The sequence below is a fragment of the Candoia aspera genome, chromosome 7 (assembly GCF_035149785.1).
Source record: "Candoia aspera isolate rCanAsp1 chromosome 7, rCanAsp1.hap2, whole genome shotgun sequence".
Lineage (NCBI taxonomy): Eukaryota > Metazoa > Chordata > Lepidosauria > Squamata > Boidae > Candoia > Candoia aspera.
This window is the reverse complement of record NC_086159.1, coordinates 13647879-13675279: the sequence shown is the minus strand read 5'-3', so window position 1 is coordinate 13675279 and position 27401 is coordinate 13647879. Positions and strand designations below refer to the sequence as shown.

At 41.8% G+C, this 27401-nt stretch overlaps 1 protein-coding gene across 3 annotated transcripts in view; it reads right to left on the bottom strand.

Annotated features, from left to right (window-relative positions):
• The window catches only part of EPS8 (EGFR pathway substrate 8, signaling adaptor), a 122640-nt gene extending 102196 nt beyond the window's left edge, over positions 1 to 20444 (bottom strand). For 2 of the 3 annotated variants that reach the window (XM_063308900.1, XM_063308901.1), the window contains exon 1: positions 20272 to 20391. The gene's annotated coding sequence lies outside the window, so the exon portion shown is untranslated. Of the gene's footprint in view, positions 1 to 20271 lie in introns of all 3 variants that reach the window. The other variant, XR_010068331.1, reaches the window with a different exon arrangement.
• Between the last annotated feature and the right edge of the window lie 6957 nt (positions 20445 to 27401).

The window sequence follows — 27401 nt, the reverse complement described above, 5'->3', positions numbered from 1 at the left end:
GCCGAGTCTGGCAATGAAACCTCTGCAAGAAAACAACAAGGCTCAGAGAGCACCAAGGACTCCACAGTTCAACCCTGAGCTACAAATATTCCTTTCGATTGAAGGAGATTTGGAAATCAAAGTTAGGATCTGCTTCAAAGCAGCAAATTGAATCAGTTTACTTTGGAGCTTTGCTCATGCAACGGCTTTTCTGAGACTCTTCCAGGCAATGTATGATGTTGCAGCTTCAATTCCATATTCGGAGAAAGTTTCTTGGCCATGAAACTCTCTGCCTTCCCAAGTTTTCACAGCACTGGTTTTCATTCACTTTCTCAGCTCTAAATTTCAATAAATGCTAATGCAGTGGTACACGTTGGTGCTGGTTTTGACAACGTAACACATTTAGTTCAGCTCTCAGCACTTCGAATATGGCCTCAAGGCTGGACAATCCAATACCTGCTCTGGGTTCAAACCTTATTTTTAAATTCTGCGTGACTGGGGCAAGCTTAAGTCTCTCAACAGGGAGTGAGTCAATGTCTGGCTAATGCTTACAAGAGCTGGTCCAAATCTCTCCTGCTTTAAGAATAGGGGTAGTGAGTGGCAAAGCTCCAAATGACTTCTCTGTGACCTGCCTATTTGTGATCCTGATCTCTCATGGGCCCATCCTGTTTCTGCTAACTAACAGAATATGGCAAGGAAGCCACAATCCTGATGTAAACCAACTCCTGCCAGTGATGAAATGGTCATTTCCAAGAGGAGCCAACCTTGCCAAGCAACTATGCCAACCCTCTGGGCACTCCAGAAATCCCAGTGATCAGAGAAAATAAAGTTACACTCCCTCACCAGGGCAGGTCAAAGAGTATTCTTCCAAATCCTGCCCAGAACAGACCAAGGTTGGCAGTAGACCCTGGCCAGCATGGCACTCCATTGATGCCAGTGATGAGGGGTCCTTATCAGAAGGGACCAAGCTTCCAACCAGCTATGCCAACGTCTTTCAGATCAGGAGGCAGCCTGGATAATAAGGCTTTAAGATACTACTAGTCAAAGTAGAAACTCAGAGGTGATTCCTAGTTCTAGCACAAGCCATTCCTACCAGATGCCTATTTTGCATGCAGAATGCCTCGGCCTGGATTCATAACACTGTAGCCTGACATCGTACTCTTTGAGTAGTTCACACCCTGTAATTCCTTTGTATCACTATTTCAGCACAGGTGCATGCTCACAATATCCTGTGTGCCTCTCTCTGCAAGGATACACTAGAATTCAGTTGCTAATCCCAGTGGAATCTTGGGGAAGGAACTTCTCAATATACAAATTGAGAAACCAGGTTGATTATTTGTGCCATGAAAGAGGAGGAGGACAACAGAAGAATGGGGGGAAACAGGCAGGTTTTCTCTTTGACTAACACAAAAATAAGACACTATTAAATTATTCCTGAGATGCTTCTGAAAAGACCAAAAGGATGGCTATCAGTTACAGGGCACAGGAGAAGCTTTGCACGTGCACAAAACACATTTCCATCAATATTTATTAACTATATCCAGCTCTCATAAATTGGAATTTAGCAGCCAAGAGCATTTCCATGAACGCTGAGCTCCACTGTCTGATCTTTAAAAATGTAATCCATACACCATTCAGAACCTTTGAACAAAGCATTACATTCAATATTTCTTCCTGTTTGCTTTCTTTTCCTTTAAACAGGAACAACAAGGGGAAGAAAGCTGTCAGGACTGTGGAGGAACAGAAAGCACCAAACAGTCATCAGACAAAATGTTAAAACAGACCTTCAAAGAATAGCTCAGCTGTGCTATCAACTTTCACCTGGTCCCATGATCATTATGCAAACTAACTTTGTCACAGTGGGGATCGATGCACTGAGGAAGCTTACACAAGTCATGTGTTTCTTGCACAGCAGAATCAAGAATTTAAGTTCAAGTACAGAGGCTTGTGGGAAATCAGCGGGGCATGTTTTATATACAAGTATAGGAAAAAATCAAAACGCCTTATTTTATTTAAGGAGGAAGAACCTTTCTAACATCTGAAAAACTTTCTTCTCACATTAGGTGCACATATTGTATTATTATCACCTGGGCTGAACACTACGTCACAGATCTCCATACTCTTAATCCTAAATTCAGTCCTTGCTATAACCTTGACAAAAGACACTCAGATATATCACAGGTAGGTTAAAACCTTTCTTGCCCATAAGAACGAAGCCTGAAACACAACGGAGAACAAAGATCTCAGAGACTTTATATACTTATGCTCCAGAGGGTAAATTCTAGGCTTCTTCCCACCCTTCCAAATTAAGGTCCTTGGTGGGTTGCTTGACAACCTTGAGAGCTGGCTGAGAGATGTTTCTATAACAACTTCATCTATTTTGGGAACCATTGGTTTCCACCTCACTGGCCTCAGCCCTTACCACATTCAGGTCGGAGCTAAGATTTAAACTACCACCTCACACTCTAAGCCAGGGAGAGACAACCTTTGGATAAGTTGGAATTTTGGCGGCATCTTGTGCTTGCACACAGAAAACATTTGCCATTGCACGGCCATTAGAAAATATCCACTGACCAGGAAGAAAATTAGTGAGTTACTCTTTGCCGACTACCATCTTCCCAGTTTACTTTTTGCAGTTTTGTTCTGGGTAGATGGGCACAAAGAGAATTCGAGGTTATAGCCAGCCACAACTTTTTATTCTGTAAGACTATCCAGCTCTGGATGCTGCTTGTTCATCTCCAGAATATACAACAAATATATAACATTTTCCACTGAATATTTAACTCTTCCTCCGCTGAAATGCAGGATGAAATTGCCACTGAGTCAGTTAATTTTTTTTCTTCAGTACCTCAGCAGCATTCATTCCCCAGATATTTTGAATGTGTATGTTTCATTTTTGCTCATTCACTTTAATTGACCTCACACTTCCAAGAAAATCCACACTTTGGTCATCACCAGGACACATGAACCCACCAACACATTTTGCAAATAGGGATGAAACAGCTATGGTAAGAAAGTATGAAGTGACTCAGATTAAGCATAGGGGACTAAAGGTCACCACCAGTAGGCCAAAGACACAAAAATGGAAGAACACCTGTCAGACCTGCTCTCCACCATGGATTCCCATGATCTTTAATCACCCAATGCCAACATATTGAGGTAATATGTGCAACAATGTTCTAAGAGACTCCTAAAATTTCCTGTCCAACTGTTTATTGTTTCAGATGAGTAAATCAAATTGGAATGAGACAGAAGAGGAGAAAGGACATATAAACAAAGTATCCAGAATGTCTGCTTACTGTGTGCTGTTCCATCAGCAAATACAGCTTAATCCAAGGCTGTGTCCTGAGAGGGAAAAATAAATCCTGTGGCCATCACCAAGGTTTTTCTGAACAAACTACCCAGAAATTCACTACAAGCTGATATATGAGGCTGTGACTATTTGAATGTCAAACTGTTAACATTTCTAGCATAAAATTGTATCTCCAAGATATAAGCCCATCACTGGATATGCACAAGCCCTCCCACAAGTTCAGATCTTGGTCAGGGAGGAAGGACCATGGTTAAGATATCAGACCAGTTCTGGGGAGACCTGGGTTCACACCCACCCTTAACCAGGGTAGCTCATGAGGCGACTTGGGCCAATCATTCTTTCTCAACCCAATTATCTCACAGGGTTCTTATAGAAATAAACTGAAGGGAGATCTCCATATAATCTTCATTTTGCTACTAGAGAAAAAGTGGGATAGATATCTAAGAAATAAATACAGATGAAAATGCACATTAGATTAAAATCTGTGTCTTAATCTTTCAAAATTGTTCAGATATTTGCAATTCTCATTTCTACACAGTGCTCCTTGAATGCATGAAGGCCCCTAAATATCAAATCAGAACATAAGTCAGATTCTCAGCGTTGTCCACTTTGACTGGACAGAGCTCTACAAAGTCTTCAGGTAGATTTTTTTCCAGGTGCTTTAACAGGAGACTGAAAGGGGGGCTGGGAGAACATTTTGTGCGCATATCAAGTTCTGTAACACTGAACCAAAGCATCTTCCCTGTAGCTACAAGGATTTTAAGCCATGAATTTGCTATGGGGAAATATTAAGGTTTTCCCTTATAGCTCCAAGGATTTCTAAGCCATGAATTCAGTATGGGGAATTATTAAAATGTCTCTTATCACACAAAGGATTACATGGCCGAATGCACCACCCTTTAATCTATTCCTCTAAATATAGTCCTTGCAATCCCATCATGGAACAGAGTGGCAATGGAACATATGGAGGGAGGTGGGGAATTTTCAAGTGGTTAATACATTAAGCAAAAAAAAAAAGAATCAGGGGTATCAGTTGCTTCTTTTCCAATGCAAGAGCGGAGTGGGATGCCTTGGTGCAAACTGAAAAGTAATTGGTATATGTGCTGCTGAAGCAAGCACCAAGCAGAAAGAAGCTGGAAAAATTTTAATTGCAGTTAAATAATTGTACCCTGCCTTAGATGTCTACATGCATTAGTGCACCCAGATGAATGGAAAATCAAGCAAGGCACCGAAAAAGAAGTACAAATAATGACTTAGTAACACCTTGAAAGTCTCCCAGGTTCTGGAAAGTTCAACAGAACTTGGGTAAATTTAGGGGAAGGGAAAGCAGAATTGGTTTTGGTTCCCCCTAGCAACAATTGGCACTACAGAATAGCCAAACAATCCTTTCTAAGCTCAGATTAATACAATTTATTAGGGAAACACTGAAGTGAGAAGTCAAATAACTTTACTTTCAAAGGGTGGAACCAATTCAAAGCTCTTAGCTTCTGGCTCTCTTCCTCCTGTCCTTTTGCCGCAGGAAGATGCCAATCCCTCCGGAGAAGGTGGGTCAACCTGGACTTGGGTGTTGCTTATGTAACAGCTTCATTATCAATATGAAAGCACTTTTTTATACACTGTCAGCAAAGCAGACTTTGCCCTAGGAAGAGGAATGCCAGAATCAACATGCCGTCCCAGGCGCTCCAAACAGAAATAATTAATATGGCCAGGAAGGAAGCTTTCTCCAGCTACTTTAGAGAGGTATCTGTGTGCACACAGGTGTGTGTAGGGAAGTTTTTCTTCTTTACATTAAAGAATGTAATTGAGGCTGGAGCATTTCATTTTTCTTCATTTATTCCCACAATAAGCTCTAAGCCTGGAAAAAGCCCAACTGCAAGAGGGCAAATAAGGGTGTGACATTGTCAAGGGACTTAGGCAGGTGACCAACTGGGTTAGGCAGCCCACTGGAAGCTGTTCTCCCCTACTCCACTCCACTCCACAGTCATCCTTAACGGGTAGGCACAGGTTTGGGAAGAATGCATTTGCCCTCTTAATATTCACTTCCACTAGAAGTTTGTACGAGAAGAGACAAACTACCCCCAGGGCACTGAACCTGGTTCTAAGGAAGTGAGAATGCACTCGCATTCCAACCCATGTGCTACACACTGCACATTTCTAATTAAGGCCATGCAAAATACTATGCAACTTTGGTCAGAGAATATTTAAAGCAAAGGATGGGGAGGGGGTGGATAAGGGGAAGAAACAAGATCTTCTTTACTACTCTAAGTACAATAACAGCGAGGGCAAGTTTCTATCCTCCCCTTCCCTTGGCCTCCTTAACAAGAGAGTAGCTTTTGGCAGGATTGATAACCGACAACATAGGCAGAACTGAAATGGGATTCAGAATCATGGATTAAAGACCCTGTCTCTCTAAGTTTAACAAATGTGGATTAACAAGGTGGTTGACATTCATCTTTCCGTGAGCCCAGCTGGAATAAGATGGCAAAGTCCATAATACAAAATATGACGTAAGGATTTGGAAATGCCAGGATCTGAAAATTGGACTTTAGGACTGAATATATGACAGGGAGTACAGACTGTTTATAAGCTAGTCTTGCAAGCTCAGCATTCCTGTATGATTTCAAGGGTACAAAACATTTATTGATTTATTCACTCATTCATTCAATTTGTATGGCCACCCATCACATTACAGTAAGATGGTTTGTTATAATCATTCCCTTTAAATGTTTGATTAACATGTTGTATTAAGCCATAAATCCAGATCTACACACAACAATGCTTAGGTTCCCACGCCATCATTAAGCTGCCCTCCTTAAAAAATACCCTTGCAGGTAAATTATTATTTCCCATAATGTAGATGTCAGAGTGTGAAACAGTGACTCACTTCACACATTGTGCTAAACCATGATTTGTTTAACAATGCTTTACCAAATAAATCACTGGGTTAACACATGATGTTCTATTTACAGACTATAATGGCTACATTCACACATACATTATTAAGGAAAAATCAAATCAATCACATTATAGTTCCATTGTGGTACGTAACAGTAAGCCGTAACTTTGTTTGTTTAATTCTGGTTAAGTATGTCAAGACAATGATGCATTTAGCCAATACTGACAACCACTGGTAGCTCTGCTACCCTTAATCTGGTACTAATTTCCAATGGCAAATTATTTTTAGATTCTTTTTAAACAGTTCTTTGTTAGATTCTTTACTATGTCTTTCCTTCAGACAGCATAAGTCTCTCTCATCCTCCAATTTTTCACTACAACTACCCTGTGAGATAGGTTCAGCTGAGAGGGAGTGTCACCCAACCAGCTTCTGTGGCTGAGATGGACTTGAATCAGGGTCTCCCTACTTCTAGTTGTACACCTTTACCATTATACCACCTGTCAAGGTTCCTCTTGTTTAACACACTGAGCTTTAATAAAACACTGGACAACCCTGTGACCTGTTGGGCCATCCTTCGAGAGAAAGGTAGTGCAGTCTGACTGGACCAGAAGGAACATTAAATTTTACACTGACCATATTACAATTCATGTCCCTGGCAGTGGCATCCACATCAGAAATTAAGCAAACCATATTCCCTGCTATCCTCTTAAAAAAATTACTACCTCTAGAGTTTCTAGAGGAACAAGCCTTTTCCACTACGATCACCAGAAAAATAATACCAACAAGGATCTATCTGAAAGTGTCCATGTGCATTTATCATTGCTTTTAACCCACAAATATATTTAACCTAGAATCTCTACAACCACAGCGCAGCTGCCAGATGGTATACTGTACACTCCTTTAAGCTAGAACTGTCTCCTGCAAAATTAATTTATATGCAAACTGAAGAAATTGGAAAACTAACATGCATTTGATTATTGGAGCAGATATTGTTGTATTCTTTGTGGAGAGCCCTGGGCTTAAAGGGCCTCTAATCTCCCTGGCTGCTGTGTTCTGACACAGAGTTAAGTTAGCTTTATAGAAAAGCCAGTAACATTTACTCTTCCACACTCTCACCCTATGACCTGGATGATGCTGGAGGGACTTCCCTCCTATAGCATTCTCTGATGGGTGAAAGGAAGACCCAGGATATTATCAACCCATTCACTCATTTGCATAATTCCATGCATTCACCTGCACACAGTTTCCTGATCACCTGTGGGGACCAGGATGGGGCTTAAATACAGCACTGGAGTTCAACGATTAACAATGCAGTCTTGCAGTGTCTCCCTTCCACTCCACTTGCCCCCTCCTCCGAAATTTCCACTATGAGAAGATTAAAGGCTAAGCCCACAACTTGCTGAGCCTGGAAAACAACTGGCAACCAGCATGGAACTTTCAATATTAAGAACAACATATAAAATGAAATGAAATGAAATAAGCCAGGAACTCAAAGATGTACAATGTGTGTGCTCCCCTATAAAGATTTGAGTGTAGCCCCCCCCCCTCAAGTCCATCAAAGAATTATCACTGAATTATAAGTTTTAAGATGACAGGGCAGAGAAATGATTAATAGGGAGCTAAAATATCAACCGTCTCCTTATTAATTCAATTTTAATTCAGTCTGAATTTAAAGCAAGTTAAATCAAAAATAGTTTTTCTCTTGCTGGCCTCGCCGATTGTCAAAGCACACTCCGTTCATAAATATTGCACTTATTTATACAAAAGGTTCTCCCTGTTGCTACAGCCAGACAACCCATACTGGCATCAAGCAAATACCATCCAGTGCATCCAAGATCTGAGTGTCAACTCTGGAAACAAACTGAAGCAGATGCCAGTGCTTCCTGTTAGCCTTCCATCCTGGGTCAATTATAAAAATGATCCTGGCTTGGCAGAGGAGACCTCACAAGGCTACAAGCCCATCTTGGAGGACACCCTCACTTATATCTGCTTGACCGTTCCTGTTCCCCAGTTTGGTTTTTTTAGAAGAACTTTATTAAATTTTCAAAGTAAAATTAAAATACAAAATAATAGAATACAGAAAAGCTAGAACACAGAACTAAAGAAAAAAGAGAAAACCAAGAAAGTGCAGAAATAGGAGGAGAATATAAGGTGACTTCTGACCTTCTCCAACACAGATATACATGCTTATTATACAACTTTAATCTCTTACCATTAAACTTTTGCTAACATTATTTCTATAAAGACAATTTAATCATCAAAGCCCCAAATCAAAACTCCATTTTTTTCCATTACCAGAAAATAATCCAAAAGTGGTTTCCAAGTAGAAACAAATCCAGTCACGGTATTTTCTCTTATCAATGCTGTCAATTTAGCCATTTGTGCCAGTTCCATTAATTTAACCATCCATTCTTACCTTGTGGGACCAATTTGATTACTTATTTATTCAGTCCAATTTTGAGGCTGCCCAACCCTTTGATGACTCCGGTTGGCTTACAAACATGAAAGAAAAATTACACACACACACACACACACACACATTAATGACACTAAATGACGAGGATGCCCTCGAATAACATGGCAAAGAACACTGATACAAGACCTGAAGGCACTGAATATCACATGGAAGGATGCCAAAGCACTTGCCCAAGACCGAAAGAGTTAGAGAACCCTTACTGCCCAATATGCCATGTAGCATTGATCTGGGACAAGATGGATGGATGGATGGATGGATGGATGGATGGATGGATGAGTGGAAAAAAGAACCTGGCCATCTGGAAGAACAATACACACCAGCTATTGGCAAATATAACTAAACAGGGTTCCACAACCACCCTGTCCTAAATCCTGGGTGAACAACTAGGTTTTCAACAGTTTCCTAAACATCGTAAGGGTGGGAGATACACAGACCTCTGGGCAGACATCGTTCCAGAGGGCAGGCACTGCAATGGAGTAAGCACTCTTCCTAGGTCCCACAAGGTGACACTAATTGATTGATAGGACCTGGAGCACACCCACCCTGCTGGGTCATCCCGGATGGGCAGAAGCAAGTGGACATTGATGCTTAAGACTTTGGCTGTACAACGTAGTTGTTTTAATTAGAAGATTCCATAAGGGAAGGGCTAAGAAAGACCCTTATCTGAACTAGAGCTGTTAGCACTGTTGGTAACAAGTAGGCTTGATGGATCAAAGATCTAACTTGCTGTGCTGATTCTAAAATCTGGCTTGTTTAACCAGGCTTATTGAATAACCCAGAATTGACTCAGTTCACATGACTTACTAACCTATAAAGTAGATAACTTATGGCCTTCAGGCATGCAGAACACCTCCCAGCATCTTATATGTATTTCTGCTTCCTAGAGATCCTGGGCACTGTATTTCAGCAACATCAGAAGGACAACTGGTTGCCCATCTCTGTGCTAAGAATATTATGGCTTAACATGCTATCAGAACCAGTTGGATATAAATCAGCTTTCTATCTAACTATGCCTATGTGACTATGTCCCAGCTTTTTGCAACATCAAATGGCTTGGAAAGGTATTGTGAAACGTCTCAGAGTAAAAGCACGCTTAGTGATACCAAATGCAGGTGGAGAAGACTGCAGCACAGATAAACTTTATAACTCTGGGGAGGAAGGAAGAACAATTGGTAGATCTGCCCAGAATGCTTGTGTCAAGAGAGCAAGTATTAACGTGGTAGCCAGCATGTTGAAAGAGGACCAAACAGATCCACGTTCAAATCCCCACCTTGCCCTAAAGCTTGGTGGCTGATCTGGGTTCAGGCACTTTCTCCCCTCTTAGCCTACTTCACAAGATAGTTATGAAGATCAAAGGAGTATAAAGAACTATGCATGCTATCACAACTAACCACATCTGCAGGCAGAGGGAAGAGTAAGTCAAGATGGTGGAAGTGGCATCCAGATGCATCCCCCATCCTTTTGTAAATACACCAAGCATGTACCAAAGAGCCAGAGTTAGACACGCATCACCATGTCAATTTCTCAATCTTGACTTTTTTATGGCCACCTGTGGTCTCAACTCTTTGGAAAGTAAAACTGGAGGATAAATGAAATCAGTATCTGCAAAAAAGGGAGCTAGTTGCACTGATACAGCTAAATCAGCCCTTCAAGACTGAGCCAGACATCATTCTGGCTAAGGATTATTGAAATTGTAGTCCAACATATTTTTGAATCTGTCTGGTGGGGCGAGGGTGGTGTAAATGAATAGGCTTTATTATTCTCAGGAAGTGACCTTCTGCAAAGAATAGTAAATAAAGCAGATATTTACTGCTAGGTCAAAATTGGCTACTGGTAGATTATAACTGAAAGCCCCTTAAGCTGGCTCTTTAATAATGACTTCTATAGCATCTATTTAAGTATCTTCTGCTTTACAAATAACATTAGGACTTACATCGAGATGTCCAGAATGGCTCAAAACTAGCAAGACAGGGTTTTCAACACTTTTTAATAAAATGTACATATATTTTAGCATGTGCTTCTCAGGTATCAAACACCTGGAAATACAACAGTTCTAATCACCCATATGTTTTTCTGTTCTTTTGGCATCTTCCATTTCTTAGTGTTGTAAATCTAATGCTGGGGAGGATGATTGAAGCTTAGTAACTCTCCCCACCAAGACATCCATGCTACTGATCATGGAGACAATCTAGAGCTCCCCAAGGCAAAGGCCCAAATGCAGGCTAAGGACGATCTAAACTGTAGTCCACCATATTTTTGAATCTTCCTAGGCTGTAAAAGCCAATCCTACTGTTGAATAAGATGAAAGAGCCACTTGGGGCAACAGACTGAAAGAGGTGGCAGGTTAGGGTTAACCTTCTCCTACTGTCCTCTAGACTCACAATGCAGAACAGTGACTTTGTTATGTCTCAGATACGCAGTTCTCTGGCCACAAGATACTCTACATGTATCACTCTGAGTGGGTCTCAGAACAATACATGGTGAGGTGGTGCTTGCCTACACCACTAACCACTGAAGCAACTCTCATTGAACCTTCGGAGGACCATCACAGATAGATAAAGAGAGAGAGAGCAACGATTACAACAGTTACACTACAACCAAAGAAATGGCAAAGGAAGGAAGGTTTCTCATCATACCCATGACCCCCTTGTTGGCCAGCACATCTTTGCAGAACAGGCCAGCTCAGCATTATGAATGCTTTGAATAAAGGTCTGGGAGATGGGGTGCCAACAACCAGCATGATGACTTACAGGCTGAAGAGCAAGCCATCAGTTCATGCCTCAATAATTTAGTATATATTTGGCAAATTGGCAGTAAGTTATTCTCAGCCCTTCGAGGTAGTCCAGACAAGAAGCATAAACCATGAATAGCAACACTACCTTTATTGTAAGGTTATAGTAACAGAATCCTGCTAGTCTGAAAGCCCCTCTCCCCTCCTTTACTTTTACTTTCCACAACCCTTCTGAGATACTTCTCACGTCCCCATTCCTTCTGTGGGCTGAGATACCTTTTGCATGATGGTTGTCTAGGCTGTGGCTCTTCCTCCTGTCTCCCAAGGTCATTCCCACAGACCATTAGAGTTATTAATAAAGCCATTATTGCTTTGACTCTAGATCTCTCATTATGGGGAGAATGATGTTTCAGACTGTGCCAGAAATTCCAGTGAGGGTCCCACTATCCTGTCCCACCACCAGCTGGTAGCATCTAATGAGTGAGGAAACATACAGCCTTCACAAGTCATTCTCAGAGAGTTAGAAGAGGAGCCATTTCATGTTCAGAATGTCCTTTACAATTACCTTTGAGGACTGTTTATGCCAGGTGAGAATCTTCATCGTATGAGTTCATTCCAATAGATTGAAGCGATACATCTATATCTAGATTGAACCACTTTAAAAGTATAGGTGAAGGTCATAACATGGCAAAATCTTTCCCAGTGGAGAGGAAAAATATCCACATGTAAGAATTTATCAAGGGAAATTGGCCTGGATGAAAATTCTCCCCAACATATAATTTTCTCAAAAGATTCTTTCCCAGAAAGGTTTAATTCATGCCAGATCTCACTTCCAGTTCAAAGTAGTACATTACAAACTGGCACAAAAGTGTGTGATGGGGTTCACAAATTATGCTAATATGTAATTATTTAAAATGATTTATTGAATATAAACTATTGGTTGGGTTTACATATCCATGTTAAGCCAAAACCACAGAAGTCACATTATGGTTCAATGTGTTGTATCAACCCAGCTGCTGTGGTCTAGTCAACACAAATGACTTAGCATTTGCATGATTTAAGTAAAGATTGATCCATACAACATGCTAAAGCAAACACAAATGAACACATCGTCATAGAGTGATATGTAAAAGTGGGTGAGTTCACTCATTAAAGTAAGCCATAAGTCACAGTTTACAAGCCATAATAGGTAGCTCGTAGAATAGAGTGTTCTGATTTGCATACTGCACCAACCCATGATTTTCAGGGTCACCTTTCTTTGTAAGCTGAGCTCAACAATTTTTTTCCTTGTTCCTCCCTACTAATATTTCTGATGACTTCAGAAATATAATTAATCAGTTCAGGCTTCCTTGAAAATCAACTCCACGTCATGTTCAGTTCCATTATTCGTAGGTCAAAAGTGACAACTGTTCAAAAGACATAACTTTGTATTTGAAATCTATCTTCTTTTCTACTTTTTTTCAGGGCTGTGGTACAGTGTAATTGGTAGAAGGGGAGAGCATTCTAAAATGTGGGCTAAGCCAGCTCAAGGAAATGGATAGGTGCAGAACCAATGCTAAACTTGGATTTAATTTACATTTTATCTAAATGTATACACATTAAGTACGGAGAATGTGATTACCTCCCCATCTGTTGAATCATTTTCTCCTTCTGTTACATAAATACTACACTTCAGCAATAGGCCTTAGAGGGGCTTTGAAAGCCACATTCAAAGCTTATATATGCAAATGACAAGCAAATCAGGGTTTCAGATTGAGCACCCAGTTTTAAAGATTGTTTACCACAAATTTGTTTCAGTCCTATCTCTTCTACTTGCATCACTGAAATGCCAGCTTTTCTATCCAGTAAGTCTTTTAGACTAGATCTCTGCATTGTACCAGAGATAACACAAGCCTAAATGACGGTTGTTTGGAGAAACAAGTTAAGTAATACACACATATGCACAAAGAGTGATCAACACTACACCTTCCCTTATATTCCCCCATCACAAAAATCTATTTCCAATGTAAAAAAAAACATTATCTCTTGCATTACTTTATTTGTTGCATGCAACAGGAAACAAAAGTGTTATTTATGGCCAGTGACCAACATATCTCCATGCTGTTTTGGACAAACCACATTCACCCAATGCTGCTGTGCCTGACTGATAGGGAGCCTGGCTACATGAAAAGGCCCAACTGCATTTAGAATCTGGTACCTGCCACGGCTGTATGCTTTGTTGATAAGACAACACTACCTTCTTTGCAGGGTTCCTCTGCCCTGGATAGTTGATCATTGTATTTCCCAGAATTGCAGACGACTTTGTTGCCCTATAACCCGGGCCTGATAGCAGACTCTGGATGTTTCCAGCACAAGATGTTTGGAAGGCTAGAGCTGCCAGTCAAAAATTTATGTTCCAAGAAGTGAGTATCTGTAGCTCAAGGTTGAACTGTGAAGTTCTTGGTGCTCTCTGAGCTTGGTTGTTTGCTTGTAGATATTTCATTATCCAATTAGGTAACACCATCAGTGCCAGTATGTGTGGGATTTGCTGCAAACCCCACACTTACTCACACTGATGTTACCTAGTTGGGTAAAGAAATGTCTGCAGGTAAACAACCAAGCTCTAAGAACACCAAGAACTTCACCAAAAGTTATGTACATACCACACAATCTTCAGGACTTTTCTTTCTTGAAGAATTTGAGTGAAAATGAATCTATTGTGGCAGATACGTTTATTTTGGGTTCTTTTAAAATACCCTCAAAGCTTGGTAGTGACAGATTCAGAGGACACCCAAGCAGCCCAAAGCATTACCTGGAGAGCAGTTGGGTAGAGAAGCTGCTAAGTATGCACTATGCAATTGCTATCCAACCACAAAGGTCTAATTGTTTCCAATAAAACAAGAAGGCACCCTGGGCCATCAGCAGAGGGGTTGAGTGGCCAGTTCTGGAGGACCTACTTGCCATTCTTGGGCTCCCATGTAGCAGTTGGACTTTCCAGGAACTTTCTACACCTAGATTCATGTTTGGTGGAATAAGCTACACTGGATTGGTTCACAGAGCATGCTAAATCTGAAACTATGGTTTACAAATGACAATAGCCAAGTTTGTACGTGATACTAAAGGAAAAACGAAGAAACCACATGGCGGCTTTACATGTTTGTGAGACGAAGCTTAAGGATTTAGATGATGGACTGACATTGGCTGTTTGCAAATAATCTTTAGATAAAAGAACATGGAAATTTGAGAAGAGAACTAGCAGCATTGGTTCCTCTCCCAACTTCAAACACTGACTACCTCCACATTTGATTGACTAAATAGGACTAAGGAAGTTCCAGGCATTCTGGGAGTTTCAAAATTTGAAGTGGATTTGTATTTCACAAACCGTGGTATGTTTACTCAACATTTATTAAACAAGCCACAATTGGCTGGATTCTTACAATGCACTAATGCAAAACCAAAATAATCATTGTACAGATTTGTGCAATGTGTAAACTAACCCTAACTAAGTGGGGTAGTGATTTGAACTTGGGCTACAACAAGAGAGATACAGACTGGATTCACAAATGAAACTAAGCCATTGTTTGTTTAAAGATAATTTACTGAACAAAATACAATTGGCTGCTATAAACTGGTTTACAAATCACAGTGGCTACAATTTGTACAGTACACTAAGCTAAAACCAAACCAACTACATTACAGTTTATTTTGCCAAGAGAATTAGGATGTGTCGTTCTCATTCATACAGAAACAACGTGCACATGGACACACAAAGGCACACACATAGATTCCACTTCTCCCTCCTTGGAGTGAAGTCAGCATGAATGTCAGAAATACTGAATTTCAAAAAGGCCAGGTGAATGCCTTGATAAGGAAGACCTCGTTATCGCAATGTGTCCTAATAGCTTCTGAAAATAAATGTGTTTTGTTCACATTTGTGACCACAGCTCAGATTTCTTTCTTTTTTTTAAGCCACAGTCAATGCCACTTAAAAGTAGACATTCATTTCTCTGATGGAGGGGCCTGCTGGCTCAAGAGATATCAGTGGGTGTCCTCTTTCGCTTTTTAATTCTGTTGCCAGAGTTGGGATGCTGATCTGGAACAACCAGGTTAAAGTAAGGAAAGAGTTATTCCTTCAGAGAGAGAAATCATACACCATCATCAGATGATTACGAGATCCTCGTCTCAATCGAGCTAAACTTGGGGAAGAAATCCAGAGAGACACCCTTGAGAACAGGGGAAGAGAAGAGGGCTGTTGTGGTAGGAGTTACTGCTGCAGCTGCAAAGACCATTGGGCGATAGCTAGGAGCAGTGTTTCTCAACCTTGGCCACTTTTAAGATGTCTGGACTTCAACTCCCAGAATTCCCCAGACATCTTAAAGTTGCCAAGGTTGAGAAACAACTGGCTTGCAGGCTGGATCCCATGCATGCCCTATTCCAGCAACTCCATGAAAACCATCCAGGGCCATTCTCTTCAACTTTGCTCATGACAATCCAAGCAAGCCCCACCCCACAGTCTGAGAAACCCTAGATGAGGGACTTCTTCCTGGAATGGGAAACAGCCCAAAACATCTGTGTGCTCTATTAGCCAAAATGAAAACAGTCTCTGTGAAAATCTGTTTCCAACAACTCTACTGAAAAGTCAAACTCCAAACAAAGCAGTGACAGAAAAGTAGTGAAAAGAACATCGTTCCTCCAGCAGAAATGTTCATTTTCAAATACTGTTGGCAAGCTTGCTAGTAAGATTAGATTATACTTATAGAAATGGACATTCCACATACTTCTATTTCTATTGTTCAGGCTGTACGTTCTGTTGCTCGTATGGCCAAAACAGCATCGCTCATGCATAAGAAAACAAAATTCAGAAAAAGGAGAATGTTGCAAAGGACAGCTAATTCAAAGTATATAAAAACCACCCAATCCTTCTGGAGATACCAACTCCTACCTATTTGGAAAAATAAAGCTCTAGTCTGGCTTCAGAAAACTCATCTCCCACTCTTTTTCCCCAGCAGAATTGGGTACTATCTGCAAGCTATCTAGCACTTTATGAGTGGGGATGAAATGCACCATATCTCACAAAAATCAGATTTTCAAGCGGTGCTCCTACACTGGTTTTTTAAAAACTTTATTGTTCTGGGACGCTCATGGCAAAATCTGCAGCAACAGCAGCTTCTTCTTGAGGAATAGTTGTGTCATATTTCAGAGGGATTGAGTAAGAGGTTGTGCACAAGGAAGTGAACATACGGGAGGATGATTCCCCCATGATGGATCTGAGTTGGAGGGACTGATCAGAAACAGAATGGGATAATGGAATAAACTTCCCAGCCTAATGGAACTCTTATCCAAAATGAAAATAAAAATGATGGGATGGGATGAAGTTTTGGATGGGAAGTTGCAGGGAATACCAGGTCTGTAGGTTAGGCTGGGAAATTTAAAAAGGACACCTCCGAAGAAGGCATTGGCAAACCATGGCTGTTTTGTTACCAACATGGATGTGTCTGTGCAGCCATCGGGAGCTGAGCTCAATTCAGAGATTGCTTGTTTCCTTTGAGTGGGTAGCAGAATTTTAGACAAAGATAGCTGGGGTGGACAGAAAAGTGCCTTCACAGGGAATAGACTGCATGCAGTATTCTATTCATAATCCCCATATTATTGGAATCAAAATCCAGAGAAAGAGTAACCCAGTACATTTCCCTATGGGCCCAGAAGGAATCTAGAATATGAATGACCCTTCCTCACCATGGACTGACGTTCAAAGGTATCAGGTTGATCATCTTTTTAGATGGCAGCCATACACAAACCAGAAAAAAAGAATCTTTTATAAGCAGAGTTTTGGAAAACAAGAATACAACTGTTGCCATTCAGTCTGAACAATCTGAAAGTCTTTGAAAAGGCAATCTAATAACTTCTTGAGATCTTTTATCAGTGCAGGGAAGCACAGGAATTTTGACATTCAAAAATGACTCTAAAGCAAGGCCTTCAGTTCAGCACATACAGTAATGGTATGCTCAGTCCAGACCGCTGTTAAGGGTCTCTGCACATTTATTTTATATTCATGCAGAAACTAAGGAAACCCTGAAATGTTTATCCACAGTAATAGTCATCCCTGGAACATTTATTTATTCATTCATTCATATTTATTGGCCGCTCTACTCTAGTCCTTCAGCAGTCACTCCAATAATAGAACATCAACATGCAGATGTTGGATTGACAGGGCAACTGATTCAGCACTGATATAAGCACCACTTCTAAAAATGGGGCAAGAAAGCAAGCTAATGACAGTCAATTTAACAAGAAAGATGGTAGAAAGCAGAAATAAGCAAACACATAGAAGGACAAGCCTTGCCGAACCCGACCCCCTTCAACCTTACTCAAAGGTAAGTCAGGTCTCACTAATCTTGAGATTTTCAAGGTGTCAATGAACATGTAGACAAGGGTGACTCAACAGATATTCTAAACCTGGATCCTCAGAACACCTTTCATGAAGTCGTATGTGAAAGTCACCTGAACAAACTCAACCATTATTCTACTTTATTCCATTAGAATAACAAAAGGGATGTTCCCTTGGATTAAAGAGACAGTGTGGTGTGGTGGTCAAAACACCAGGCTAGAAACCAGGAGACCGTGAATTCTAGTTCCGCCTTAAGCACGAAGCCAGCTGGGTGACCTTGGGCCAGTCCCTCTCTCTGAGCCCTAGGAAGACTGCGGCAAAGGAAAATGACTTCCAAAAATCTGCCCAAGAAAACTGCAGGGACTTGTCCAGGCAGTCACCAGGAATCAACACTGATTCGAGGGCACAAAATGCTCTTGGATTAGCAACTGGAGATAGACAGAAGGAATAAATGGGCAATTCTCATCTTGATAAGAGGTGAAAGGCAGAGCCCTAGGATTGGTTTAGAAGAAGGCAACAAGCTGCTTGCAAGTGGGTATGCTGTCAGACCTCCTTAATCCAAATAGGTATTTTCCCGGGTTCGTGCAGCAACCTACCAACAGGTGTGACATATTCACATCCACTCTAAAGCACTTTTCAGCTTCAGAGCCAAACGCCGCACCTCCTTAACAAAGAAAAGGGTTTTTTCCCCCTCCTTTTCTTATAACTTAGAACTTGGGGTCCTCACTTGAAACTAAATGCAGGAAGATCCAGGAATGATGGAAATACTTTTTCAACCAGAGCATAATTAAACTGTCAAATTTGCTTCCAGGAATTGTAAGCGCAGCCAGTTTGGAGGATCAGACTACAGATGATAACTAATGGCTGTTTTCTATCTCTGGAAATACTTTAAAGCAGTGTTTCTCATCCTTGGCAACTTTAAGCTGTATGGACTTCAACTCCCAGAATTCCCTAGCCAGCATGCTGGCTGAGGAATTCTGGGAGTTGAAGTCCATACAGCTTAAAGTCCCCAAGGATGAGAAACACTGCTTTAAATACTGGCTGTTGAGAAGCAACACTGGAAAGGGGCTACTTCATTCCACTCCAGGCTGGTAGACTGCCCAAAGTCATCCAAGTTGGTCACAGAGTGAGCCAGCAAATCTCTTCTTCAGATCTTGTAAGTTTCCAGACATCCAGAAGACAGCAGCTCTCCAGATTCATAGGATCATCTAAGTTAAATATGGATGGGAGGGGGGTAACATGGAACAGGACTGTATACCTTAGGGCACTGTGCCGACACAGCTTTTGTGATAGCAAATGTGGTGCTTTGAGAGGTGGGCTAGCCATACCAAACACAATTATCATACCAGCCAGTAGGAGTTAAGTGACACTTTTTGTTTTCTAATTACAGGCCCTTACATAGGACATAAAACACAAAAATGTCACCCACAAGCAGGGGCTGAAAGTACAACAGGAGGTGGACAAATTCCCCACCCCCATTTCCACCAAGCATAGGGTATGTTCACACAACACGGGTAGAATTTCACCCATTTTCTGCTTCTAGGCAACCCACAGAAGGCAAAAACTAATTATACAGATGAAGTTCACATTGGCTAAAACAAAGTTGGCTAGCTTGTGGTTTCATATGTTGTACAAATACAACTGGCATCAGCTTTCTGGCACACTGGCTAGATCGGCGGGCCTTGCCATTCAAGTCAGCTGGAGGGTGCTGAGTTGGGAAATACCCTTGTATTTAGCCATGCAAGAAAACTGAGATCCAGTTTATTTGCTCGCAAAACCACACTATATGCCCATCCTTAGTTTGTTGAATAAACCACAACTGGCAATACATTAAGCTATAAAACAGAGTTTGCAAACCATAATGGCAGAGTTCACACAAAACACAAAGCCAAGCAAAGCCTACAAAGGCTTCACTGGTTAGGGGACTCCAACATGCCTCTAACCCAGATTAGTTGTACATCAACCACACCGGTGAAAGATTATGAGAGTTGAAATCCAGCCCACCTGATGGGCACGAGACTGACACAACTGGGTGGGATAGTTAGTGTGAAAGGAAATGCCCTTGAGTGTCAGGGGGCTGTATATCAAAGAGGAGAGAAAGTCACCCAAAGCAACGGTACAAAAAAAAAGAGCTGGGAGGACAGACTACAGGGGTGGCTACTGAATGCTCAGGTTACAGAGCAGAAAAGCCACAGGTAGGGACCCCCGGGATTCTGGTTTGGGGAAGATATATACACACCCACGCATATTCCCCGCGCTCAAAACTACCCTCAGCCCCGCAGCTGATCGGCAAAGGCCCAGGTGAGCCTCGCAAACAAATGCCCCCTTCCCGCCCCGGAGACTTCACCCCTCCTCCTACCGCCTTCCAGCCTGCGCCCGCGGAAACCGGAGACGGGTGGAAATGGGGCCACAGGATTCAGCGCAGCAGCAGCAGCCTTCAACCCGGGAGGGGGCTGGGCTCGCCGGCGAGGGCTCACGGGCGATCCCCGAACCTTGCCGCCGCACCTACCTTTCTCGGGTCCCCCTTTCCGGTTCTGCTCATCCACAAAGCTTGTTCCCCGCGGGGGGGGGGGGCACCACACCGGAGGAAGGCTACCAAACCTCGCCGCTCGTGAGCCTCGGCGGAACCCTTCGCTACCCGCAGGTCATAGGAGCCAAGCGGAAAGAGCCGCCGCCGCCGCCGCCGCCGCCGCGCAGGGTAAGCGGAGAGCCGCTTCGCCTTCCAAAGTGCCCGCCTCTGCCTCGCTGACGGCGGCGGCGGCTGTCGCGCTTTCGGTGGCGCCGGACTCCCTCTAGCGACCCACCTGGGCTTTGCCGATCGGAAGAGCCTGGCGGTTCACACGTGCGGCGAACCCGTCCGGTGGATTCCCTGCGCTGCGCGGCTGGGCTCGAGTCAGCTGCTAAGCCGTGAAAGCGGGTGTTTCGTTCGGCAAAAGGGGTGGCGTGATGGTTCCCAAGCATCGTGGTTTTTACAGTGTGGGTTACGGATTACCGTTGCGTTGTGGCTTTTCCACCAGCTGTGATAATGGCTTAGCAGGATGGGCGAATCCAGTCATTATAAGCTGGGACCGCGGACTGACCGCCCTTACATGGGAGTAAAACTCATTCAGCCCCATTCAGTTCTGTTCTGACTGGACTTGCAATTTCATCACACCCTGGCTTGTTTAACTGCATTTGGCTTAAATCGCACAATATACTAGGCCACCATTCATCATTCACAGACCACAATGGGCCTGTGGCTATGGCTTCAATACTAGCCGGTGCCTTTTCCTGCCTGCATGCTACATGGTGGGTTTGACCAACATGCCAAGTTAAAATAAGCAAACTACAATCCTGAGATTGGGAGCAAAATGAATGATGTATGTGTATTTTTATATGCTTGTACATATATGTGTATGTGTGTACACCCACGTGCATATGTGTGTGTATATGTATAAATATGTACATGCATGTACATGTATGTATGTACTGAGATCCAGTTCATTTGCTTGCAAAACCACACTATATGCTCATCCTTAGTTTGTTGAATAAACCACAACTGGCAATACATTAAGCTATAAAACAGAGCTTGCAAACCATAATGGCATCATACACATACATGCCTTAGCTCCAGAAACTGGGTTAATTTCCTTCTTTGTGGGAAGTTTAAGGGACCCTATGATCACCTGTGATGCCATTACCCTCTCCATAGGAGCAAAAATATTGGCCTCGCCCACTTTGGTGACATCATATCTCTGGCCACACCCCTGATTGCCATCAAAGGCCAAATGCATTAAAAGTGCAGACTTTGGTCACAAGAAAGTTGCCCCTCCCATCTTCAGGAGTATGAATATTCCACTTTGTACGTTTAGGGTCTCCTAAATCCACCATGACAAAAGCCGTCAGGAACATGCACAGTGAGAGGTGTTTTTTTTGTTTTTTTTTAAAAGCCAAATTAGCACATGCAAAAAGGAGACAGGTCTTTCATTGCACCGTTACAGATGATATCCTGACTTTTTTCTTCTTTTCATACTGTTTTAATGTATTATAAAACACAAGTAGTACATTATTTGGGTACAGTGCTATTTATGCAGTGTTGACTGGAGATTATTAACACTCTGATGTTTAGACAATTTAACCTTTAAAAAATTGATTTCAATATTAAATATGATTTCTAAAATTTAATGTTGATAAGCATAATAAGGTGGCTTAAATTTTACACCTGCTGGCTGGGGAATTCTGGGAGTTGAAGTCCACATATCTTAAAGTTGCCAAGGCTGAGAAACGCTGGCCTAGAGTAACCCTGGCAGAAAACAGTTGTGTCCTCTCTGATCTAATGCAGGATTGTCTACAGGGACTTTAAAAATGAACCTGGGATACATTGTGGTAAAAAGTGCATTCCTCGAAATGGATGCGACTTTTCTCTGCTATGTTTATAATAGATTGTTATTGTGGAGCTTTAAGGAAAATATCTTTTTGAAACACGTACTTCTTATTTCTGACTGTCTCCAAGAACAGTCTCTTGGACGTGATCCAGTCTTTCCATTCGCTTCTCACCCCCATGAAATGTACACACAGCTCCGGAATTGTATATATAAAAATCTTTTTTTTTATTAAAAAAAAAGAATCCAGAACAAGATATCATTCAACAACAGTAACAAAAAGATAACACAGCGTCTTCTTGAATGCAAAATACTGTTTTTGCCTTCAGCCTTTTGCCTCAAGTCTCCAGCTCCCTCAGTGATCCGATCCTGCCCCCAAAGCATATTTTATGACTTCACATCATTCATGTTGTGCTCTGTCCATTTTTCTGCTGTGTCAGAAACAAACCAGATCTTCCATGTGGTGCCTCCTTCACCTTTGTAAATTTAGTCCTTGGCTAAATATCCTCTAGTTGGGCCTAATACATTGCATTGTTTGAATTTCCACAATGCCCTAGAAATAAATTATAGCGGCGCATTGTGGGAAGTGTTCTCATGCTGCCAGCAGGAGTTGGCGCATATTGAAACCAGTGGTCCTAGTAGGTGCCAGGAGTTATAAAAGGGCTTGATTATATTTTTCTTGGCAGTCCTGCAATTGAGGAAGGACAAATATTTTTACTGAAAAAACCTGCCCAGTGATGAATCTGTTGTTTTCCTTTCAATCTTCAAGAACCATGTGACCAAGCTCAAGATCTTAGATGCCGCTTAGTGCATTTAGACCATGTTGGACTCCAGACTGCAAGGAGGGAGGTAAAAGATTAGCTGGTAAAAGATATTCTTCCTTCATCTCCTTTAAAATATAATCAGCCAACCTCACTCTCTTGGGAGACCCACCTTCTGAGTGGGTCCTTGGCCGTGATGGAATGTGAGAATGACCATGGAAGACAGGGGGAAGAGATGCTGCCTAGGGAACAGTCAGATAAGAGAGGGAGGAGTCCACAACTGAGTAACGGGAAGAAAAAGAAATTTGGAAGGGACCCTCCCTAACCAGTTGGGCGGTAAATAGGGACGGTGGAATATTTGTACTTTCAGACTTGCAAGATTCTGTTAATGTAGCTTACAATAAAGTAGAAGTAGCTCATCATGTTTCCTGTCTGGTTTACTTGGGAGGGCTGACATTGGCCTTCTGCCCCAAAGTCTTTCTCTGATGGCACGCCTGCCTATTCTGCCTATTAATGCAGAAGGCAATCCCAAATGGTCCTACAACCTTTAGTCAAAAACAGTGTTGGCTGATGCCTTCCTTAGATACCTCAAGCTCCCAAAACCTTCAGGGTGAAGATAGGAATCCCCTGGGCTGCAGAGCTGACCCAACCAGGGCTCTCATTCCTAGGATGACAGCCCCATAACTGTGGTGCTTGGCATCCAAACTGAAACTTTCCCCAGGTACTCCAGTTCAAAAAATGTAATTGCCAATTGCTGAGAAAAAAACAAACAAAACAAAAAGCTTGGCCTGGTTTACTTCTTCTGAATCCTGATATTGGCCCTAAGAAGAGTTGGATTTTGTTTGTAAGAAGTTGACTGTCACGTTATTTAAAGGGGTAGTTTTCCTGGTGCTATTTCTATAGGCTTGATTGGTGGAATTGGGATGTGCATGTTCTATACATATAGCCCTTGTGGTTTACAGCATGTTGTGCAGAGACTGAAATCCTGGTTAATTCAGTAAGCCACAGTCAAGCAAACCAGCTAAGTCCTGGCATGGTTTACTAATCCTTAACAACATTGACTGAATTGAAGGATGCCTACATATTACTTACAATGTAACCTACCACTGTACTAAACTCTTGGACCGTTGCATGGGAATTTGGGGACTTACAGTCTGCATGGTGCTAAGTCATATTTGCCGAGAGAGGAATATAAGCTTCTGTAATTAAATTACTGTAAAAAGGATTTTAACAGTGTCCTTTGTTCCCCATTCAAAGGATGACCCTAATTAAAATAATTATCTTTAAAGTCACATTTTACATGCAGTTTGGAAATTAACTAGAACTGAACCAAAGATCTTTTTGCTAACTTAGTGCACAACAAGGAATAGAAAGATGCATTCTCAGCAGGAGAATTATTAATAATAATAGTAATGTTAATAAAAACGCTTTATGTATTGTGTTTCAGTGCTTCCAAATCTATCAAAGACTCATGGTGAATTAACACCCAGCCACTAAACATCTGTAATGCAATCATTAAAAACATAGACAATGATTATGCTCATTATAATAATAAATTCTAGACACAATTACACTAAGTGTGGCAAATCATTAAAACCATCAACCGTATCAATAAAAACAACAGGGATGGCAAATGGTATCATGAGATGCAGGCCTGAAGCCGATGAACAGAGCTAGATTAAGGTCAATGCACAATGCAATTAAACTTGCAGGCACGTACAGATTAGAATGGAAAAAACACCGATCTGCTCTCCTGAACCATAAAGATGAGTAAATGTGAAGGTTTTATTTCCAAGTAATGTTTGATTGCCCTGCAGTGGAATCTATCATAACTTTTGCTCTTCTCCTAGAATCCCACATACCTTTTAGCATGTTCTTCTTTCTCAAACAAATCTCTTAAGCTGAGGACAGCTGGTATCATAAAAGTCGTCTGGACTGGATGAACGACACAGCTTCAGTCTAACTGGGTCCCTGGTTCTCTGGCAATTGCTGGAAAGTCCCACAGAAGAATCCACAAATGGTGGTTCATGCACCAGGTAGCTATCAGTACGCAGCATCTCCAGTGGCTACATGCTTCGACAGGTCTGTTCACAGCTCAATGGCAAATCATTTCCTTTGCCTGCAGAAATTCCCAGGGTGAGTCCCCAGTTGCCTAAATAGGACACCGTATCTTCAAAAAAGGGAGACATGCTGGACCTGGTGCACAAATAGCAATAGTATCCTATTTTTATTTGGTAAGTGCTTATACCTAAGTGCAGTGCAAGCAAACAAAATAACATGCATAGTTTAAACCACTTATAAAGCTCATGCTATAGTGATATTACATGGAGGAACTTGTGGAGTATTAATGATGATTAATCATTAATACTCAGCCACTGGGCACTCAAGAAAGTCTGACTGATGTCTGTACTGACATCATGGCTAGTTAACTCAGTTCATACATTGCATTAAAGCATAATTGGTTTGCTTAGTTTGGTTGATTATGTGCATGAACCCAGTCATTATAATTTGTAAGCTATGGCCTAAGTGTGTCATGGGAGCCTAATTGTGGTTTGTTGTAAACCTCATTTAAGTAAACCACAGATTAGTGTGATACACAGTTTGTGGCTTGCTTATTTGAGGCTTAGTATGTTGCATGAACCCAACCAGTATGATTTGTAAACATGACTTATATTTTAGAGGGTTCTGTGAATCTAATAGCTTTGTGCCAATTTGCCCACCTAAGAAGGAATCTTTGGAGGATGCTGAAACTTCAGTCCAGCACTGCTTTCCATCCCTATTTGCCCATTTTCTGGAGTTCCCCTGAGAAAGAGAGCCTTGAAGATGCTCAGATAGAAGATGGGACAGGCAGATTGCAAGGGGTCTTCTGCTGGTCATATCCGAACCAGACACACTCAGGACTATTCCTCTTCTGCATGTGCATTTTGCTTCAAAGGCCAATGTAAGGGGGCATCAACTGTAGCTTCACTGTACCTCTTGCCTGGGCTGAGCTGAAAAAGGCTGCTGAATTATCCACCACCTGCCCTCCCTTCCTTTCCTCTGTCTTGAAAGAGAATTTTTCAGTTTTTAGGAAGCATTTTGCATTCCTCTCCAAATCGATATACCAGCTCTGGAGTCATAAAACGAGAAGAGTTAATCGAAAATGGTTTTTGTCATGCAAAGAACTCCAAGCCCAAGAAGGCGAGGCCTCTTCACACTCCCACTCCATGATTTGATTGAGGTTCTGTCACATTTAATATATATTAAGTTCCTGCTTCCCCTTCCCCTCCCCTCACAGTCAGAGAATGCAGCCTCTTGTTTCTGATTTGTTTTTAATCGTCGCAGCTGTCATTCTGATTGTATCTGTACAGCAGTGAATTGCCAGGTGTAAAACACAAAACCATCTTTACAGCAATGAATAGCAAGTATAAAACATGAAATGGAACCCCTAGAGATTATAAAGTTGAAGAATGCATGAGGAGGAAATGAATAACAGTTTGGAGGGAAAGAAATCCAGAGTGCTTTATGTCACAATGCAAAATGTATCTGTTTAAAAATCCTACGAAGTTCAGAGGGATTCAGGCTCTGGTCTTCCAGGCTGCAAATGGATTTCTTTGTTTTTCTTCTATGCTTGGGGTGTAGTCACTGGCCATATTCATAGAGCACATTTTTCCATAATTAACTTTACAAAATTAGCACATTTTCTTATAACCCATGGTTCGCATAACCCAGAGAACCATCAACTAAGCACATGGGGTGGATTTGCACACAACATGCTAAGCTAAATATCATTGGCTGGTTTGTGACTCAGTAGATCTCCGGAATGTTGCTGGGCTGCAGGGAATGAAGCTGGCTTCACATATCACACCAGGCTGTGATTTGCTTAATCACAGTTTATTGAATAAACCTGAACTGGCTGAGTTGCCACATCCCATCAAGTTGCAGACTATGGTTTACAAACCACTGTTGGCTGAATGTATATATCACCCGAAGTCTGAAACAGACAAACCAAACTGTGGCTTAACTGTATGCACAGTGTTTAATTCCCATGGCAGCGAAACAGGTTCTTGAGTAAGTTTCTGGGAAGGAGGACCAAGCTAAATCACTGTAGGGACCATCACCTAGAAGACTGTTTTCCCAGAAAGCAGTAGTGATCTATAGTAGGTTTGCTGAGAAGGGTGGGGGTGAAACTCACAGTCTCCCAGTTTCTAGCCTGAGGCCTTAACTGCTACATCAAATTGGCTCTCATTGACATTAGTAAAGGAGAAAGAGTTATTTGAAACAGGATTATTGTAGGGAGAGCTCTCTGCTCAAGACTGCCCTTTCCACCCCTCCTGTTCGTGTGCATGGTCCCAACCAAGGTCTTTAAGAGCCTGAGAGGCCCACAGACAGAATATTAATGTAAACCCGCTCCCATCTAGGCTTAACATGCTAGCCCGGACAGGAAAGGGTTATGTTTCTTCATTTGGTGTGAGTCCAGCTGTTTTAGTATAAGTTGTGTGAACTGGACCACCACCTAACACCTTAGTACTGTATCA